This window comes from Prunus persica, chromosome G6 (assembly GCF_000346465.2).
Source record: "Prunus persica cultivar Lovell chromosome G6, Prunus_persica_NCBIv2, whole genome shotgun sequence".
NCBI lineage: Eukaryota > Viridiplantae > Streptophyta > Magnoliopsida > Rosales > Rosaceae > Prunus > Prunus persica.
The window spans coordinates 7,451,682-7,457,310 of record NC_034014.1 but is presented as its reverse complement, the minus strand read 5'-3'; the positions used below and the strand labels follow the sequence as shown (position 1 = coordinate 7,457,310).

The window sequence follows — 5,629 nt, the reverse complement described above, 5'->3', positions numbered from 1 at the left end:
TGGATAATTGGTTACCCATTACCCTTTCCCCATGTTCCTCCTATACATACATTGATCCAGGTCCCATTCATACAAAGATCATAATAACAACAATCAGGAAATGAAATCAACGAGTTAAATCTTGGAACACCAAATGAATATGTTAAAATTGAAACTGTGGGACATAAATTCCACGATATCTTGAAAAGACTTTGCGTAAATTGAAAATCAAGAAATGAGACAATTGAGTCCGTAAGTACCAAGGGAGTGATGTGACACAAACAGCCTTCATTGACTCAGTTAGATTTGGAGCCAAAATAAAAAGAGTAAGGCTGGTTCGGTAACGTTTTAAGGGGTTATTTTCATTTTTAGAGAACAAAAATGAGGCAAAAATACATTCGGTGGCTTAAAAACAGAAAACATTGAGAATGTTTTCATAAAATGAAAACAAGTTCATGTATACTTGTAGAAAACAGAAAAAAGTTGTTTTTCATTCTCATGGGAAATGTTTTCATAAAAATAACTCACATATTATTATTTCAAATTGTATTACCGTATACGTTTTCATTGTTTTTGTTTTCTAAATATGTTTTTTAATTAATCTACCATAAATATTTTCATTTTCAGAAAATGCAAATTAATTTTTTTGTTTTCATTCTCTAAAAATATTCTAATAAAATATTCTTTAAAAACGTTACCCAACGGGCCTAAAGTTCTTAATTTTTGAAGGGAGGTAGCTAGTTTCTTCCATCGAGAACTATGCGGCGTGTACCTATTAAGTTGCTGAGACATGTTGACTCGTCCAACATGTCAATTACTCACATAATAAACAGTCATGGTGGCCTGGGCATGATTAGTTTGGATGCCATTAATACAAGGATTGACCTTAACGTGGGTTTGGGATTCAACATTATTAGGCAAAAGCCTGTAGCCTCAATAGGTTTGGTGGAGATGACTTCCTCTGCCAGTTATTTATTGTTTTTTTCCACATGTTGTTATATTATTAGTTGGAGAATTCTTGCCCCCACATCAACATTGTAAGCATGAAAAATACCTTAAAGCTAATATAAAGTGAACAACAAAAACAAAAAACCAGCTCCAAACAACTTTGCTAGTACTCGGACAAATAAAAAGGTGAATGTCCAAGAACAATAGAATACCACCAGACAGCTAGCAATCCACCATAAATAACCTTAAATAAATAAACAATAAAAAAGTTGAAATAATTAGCTCAAGGACCAAAAAAAACATTTCAAAATATTTGAAAAGCCACCCAATTAACTTATAAATTTGCTGATATGCAAAGCTATAATATAAGAAAAAAAATATTGATACAAAAAAACCCTAGTTGCATTCTGGTCTTCTTTCTTTTTGTCGACAATCAACCGCAAGAAAGCTAAGAGGGAAAGGTGGCCACTGTCCCTCCTCTCCTCTTCCCATCTTCCCTTTCCTCTCCTCATCTCCCCTTCTTCTTTTTTTTGGGTAAAATCTCCCCTTATTTTTCTCTCATCTTTTCCCTTCCTCTTATCCCTTCTTCTCCTTCCCTTCCCTTCCCCTCCTCAGATAGATTAGATCTATTTGGATCTAGGTTTGTGTGTCTATTTTATTTTATTTTGTTGTTTTTGTAATGTTCTAGGTGGGGGCTGATGGATTTGGTCGTAGAGAGAGAGAGAGAGAGGCAGAGAGATATAGAGAATGAGGGCAGAGTCGCAGAGAGTCGCAGAAGACAGAGTCGCAGAAGACAGAGTCGCAGAGAGTCGCAGAAGGCAGAGTCGTAGAGAGAGGGGAGAAGGGGTGGGTGGTCCCACTACTCTGTTGATTAAAATGATTTTTTTCATTTTATATGTCATATTATTTTATTTTATTGTATTTAATTATTTATTCATAACTTTAGGTTAGTCATTAAATTTCATCAAATAATGGTGATTGTTGTTTTTTTTTTTTTTTAGTAGTGAAGAGATGTAAAGAGTAGAATATCTAAGTCACTTTTATTTTTATTCGTAGCTTTATGGTTAGTAATTTGTTTACATATGTACAATTTCATGATCAGTGTATGTTTTTCTTTGTTTTGTTTTGTTTTTGTTTTTTTTTTCTGGTTCAATTTATAGAACAGTCTCCTTTTGCGATGTACAGCAATGCAAGATGGTAGGGTTTCTGTATTTGACGTGATAGAGGGAAGTCATTAATCAACTAGCTATCGTCCGTCAGATATTGTTCCTTTTGCTATGTATTTTAATAATTTAAAAGGAAAAAAACAATTTTTATTCTTTTCTTAGGCCAAAATTTCATGTGGATTATCACAAAGTTGTCTTGCCGCAAGATTTATTATTTATTTATTGTTTTTTAAGCTTCTCTCATTTTCTTGAAAAAGGTAACAGATAAACCTAGCTGAGAATTATTTTTTATTTTATTTTTTTCTCCGATTGGTTTGGGACTATTTTGCTCCTTTTGAAGTGCCAATTTTATGGTTTATGAAAACTAAATCTCATACACAAAATGTTATGTTGTCAAAACAAATATCCGAAAGAGATTATGAATAATCAACATCAAATTCTTGTAAACTTTACATTTTGCTATACTCAGAGTGACTTACTAGCTTCAACAACTCATCTTCTATGCTAATAATGAGAAATCTTTGAAAAAAAAAATAGAGAAAGATTTTCTTTTTCTTTTTCTAATTTCTCTTAATCAGGGCAGGGAGAGTTGAAGGAGATTCGAATTTGGAACATCTCCTAAAATAAAATAAAAATCATTTCACCAAGAGTTTGTCATGCAACAAACCCGAGGGGCCATTACTAAGTCCAAACCAACATCGATATTTTGCTCAACTTAACTACTTAAGTCCACAAGCGTATGTGATATGATGTCAATGGACCTATCCAGATGTAGGGTTTTTATCTGAAAGACCTCGGTGCAATTAGTAGTGGACTACATACTTTTAAATTGAAGATCATTGTGATGACACGATGTAAGATTATGGTCGCTCCCACATGTCACGCCCCAACCCACGGATTTACGTAACCTTAGATTAAGACGTGATTCACACTTTAATTATAGAATTTAATAAAAACTATAACTAAAATGTGAAGAAAAAAAAAACATAAAATAAATATTTCACATAGAATATTCAGTGGAAAATGACAACATCTGAAAACTTAAAAATTTTACATTATTTTACAAGTTAGAACTACTCGGGAGTTCACTAAAAGAGTAGTTTATTATTCATCCACAAGCTATGTACACAATACACTCTATAGATATGCCAAAATCATCACAAGCTTTAGATTTTAGGTTCGGTACCTGTAAAATCTATTAGGAGGTGAGCGAAACCACAGCTCAGTAGGGACATAAATATTTTTACATAAAATTGATATAATTAAATTCAGTGACATACAATCACACAGCTATATCACATTATTATTAATAATGCATGACTGTTCTTCATATAATCCCATTAATTCATATAACTTGACAAGCAAACCTGCACGTCCCATACCATGCTTATACCACTTGGTCCCGCATGCCCATTTATATGAACTAACACCCATTTCAATCATCCCATAATTCTTCTTTTGTTAGTCATCTTATCTAACTCCCTGTCGCCAGTCTCGAATCACCCAATAAAAATCATGTGCAATGTGGGATCCCTGAGACCTGGTACATGCCAAGAGTTAAACTCAACTACACAAAAGACTATTTTCATTACCCTATTTTTCATCATTATTTTCTCAATCCAACAACTTCAACCAATTTTCATGATATAATTATGCATTTCACATATCCCATGTATCTCACAACAATGTAACCATTTAAAACATCACTAATGTATATGCAATTATGCCAACATTGTTCAAATAGTTAAGAATATGTAAACACCCAATACAAGGAGCGTCAACCAAACTGTAATATCAAGAACATCCATATAATATCACACATAATATAAAGCTCGCGAAATTTAATTAGATCAATCCCCGTAAAGGCCCCTAAGAAACCCCTACCTTGATACCAAAGCTTTTGCTAGATATGTAAGGTGTTTCCCAATTTTTCACCGCATTCACAAACTCAGTTTCTCACTCTTTTTCTTACTTCTTTCTACCACTAATTCTCTCTTGCATTTTTTTTTTTGGGGTTCATTTGCTAGGCACATAATGTCCTATATATATAAGGAAAAGGTCGGCAGTAAGTCCTTTCCTATTGGATGGTGTTGTGGCGGTTTTGTACGCTTACCATTCAAGTAATATTTATGTAGTCTACCTTTGTAGATTAGGAAGATTCCAATTCTTCCAATCCTATTCAGTTCATCTTGGTGAATTGACAAAGCTACTACATAGCCAAGCTTACTTAACATTTGTTTTTCTTTGACACATAACTACACTAACAATGACTATTTTACTAATGCATATCCATATATATATATATATATATATATATAGGCTTATTATCACAAAACGTCCCTAAGGTTTACGAAACTATCAGATTGCATCCTTAATTTTTTTTTTTATGGTCATTCGTGGTCCTCAAGGTTAGTATGCATGATCACAAATGGTCCCTGCCGTTAGGTTCCGTCAAAAACTCTGTTAGTTTGCTGACATGGCATATATATGTATATCACAAAACATCCTTGAGGTTCACACACCTATCACAAATGGTCCTTATGAAATTTTTTAATTTTTTTAAATTTAAAATTCATAAATTTTTTTGTTTTCTTTTTAAAATTTTATGAATTATAATCATTTTAAAATATATATTAAATTTTAAATACATGTGACACTATATTATTGTAGATGTTGGCTCCATATATATGCCACATCAACACACTAATGAAGTTTTTAAAAAATAATTTAAAATTCATAAAATTTTAAAATGAAAAAAACTAAAGGTTTAGGGTTCATAAATGGTCCTCAAGATTAAAATCCTTCTATAAATGATTTTTTTCATTTATAAATAATTTTAAAAAGAAAATCAAATTTTTATGAATTTTAAATTAAAAAATAAAAAAAAATTCATAGGGACCATTTGTGATAAGTTTGTAAACCTCAGGGATGTTTTGTGATATATATGTATGTCATGTCAGCAAACTAACAGAGTTTTTGACAGAACCTAACAGTAGGGACCATTTGTGATTGCACATACTAACCTTGAGGACCATAAGTGACACAAAAAAATATTAAGGATGCAATCTGATAGTTTCGTAAGCCTTAGGGACGTTTTGTGATAATAAGCCTATATATATATATATAACCAAGATAATTACTTATAAATACATAGCAATTATCTTTCTTTAAAAAAAAGGAACTCTCATACCGCATCCATGATTTGTATATTGAGTCACACAAACCCAACACATTAAGTTTGTAAACATAATGCAAACACTTTATGACAAGACTTCGTGTATGTTACAGTTCAAGGTGAATGCTGCCTTGTTTTGAACTAGGACTTTCTTTCTTCCCATGTATAGTAACATTTGTTTGCACTTAATAGTTTGGAGACGGGCTGTTAGAACAAGTTTAGTAAATTTAGGTTTTAGTTAAAAAAAAAACTTTCACTTTTGGAAAAAGCCAAAAATTTTTCAAAAAAAAAAAAACAGAAAAACCTCTAAACTTTCAAACCAAAGATATGCAAATGTAAGGGATTCCTTAGGAAATCCAAA

General features: G+C 31.9%; 1 long non-coding RNA gene across 1 annotated transcript; it reads left to right on the top strand.

Moving 5' to 3' along the window:
• Positions 771–2,105, top strand: LOC109949886. Its single transcript, XR_002272197.1, has 2 exons — positions 771–1,461; positions 1,616–2,105. It is a non-coding gene; the product is annotated as an uncharacterized LOC109949886 (long non-coding RNA).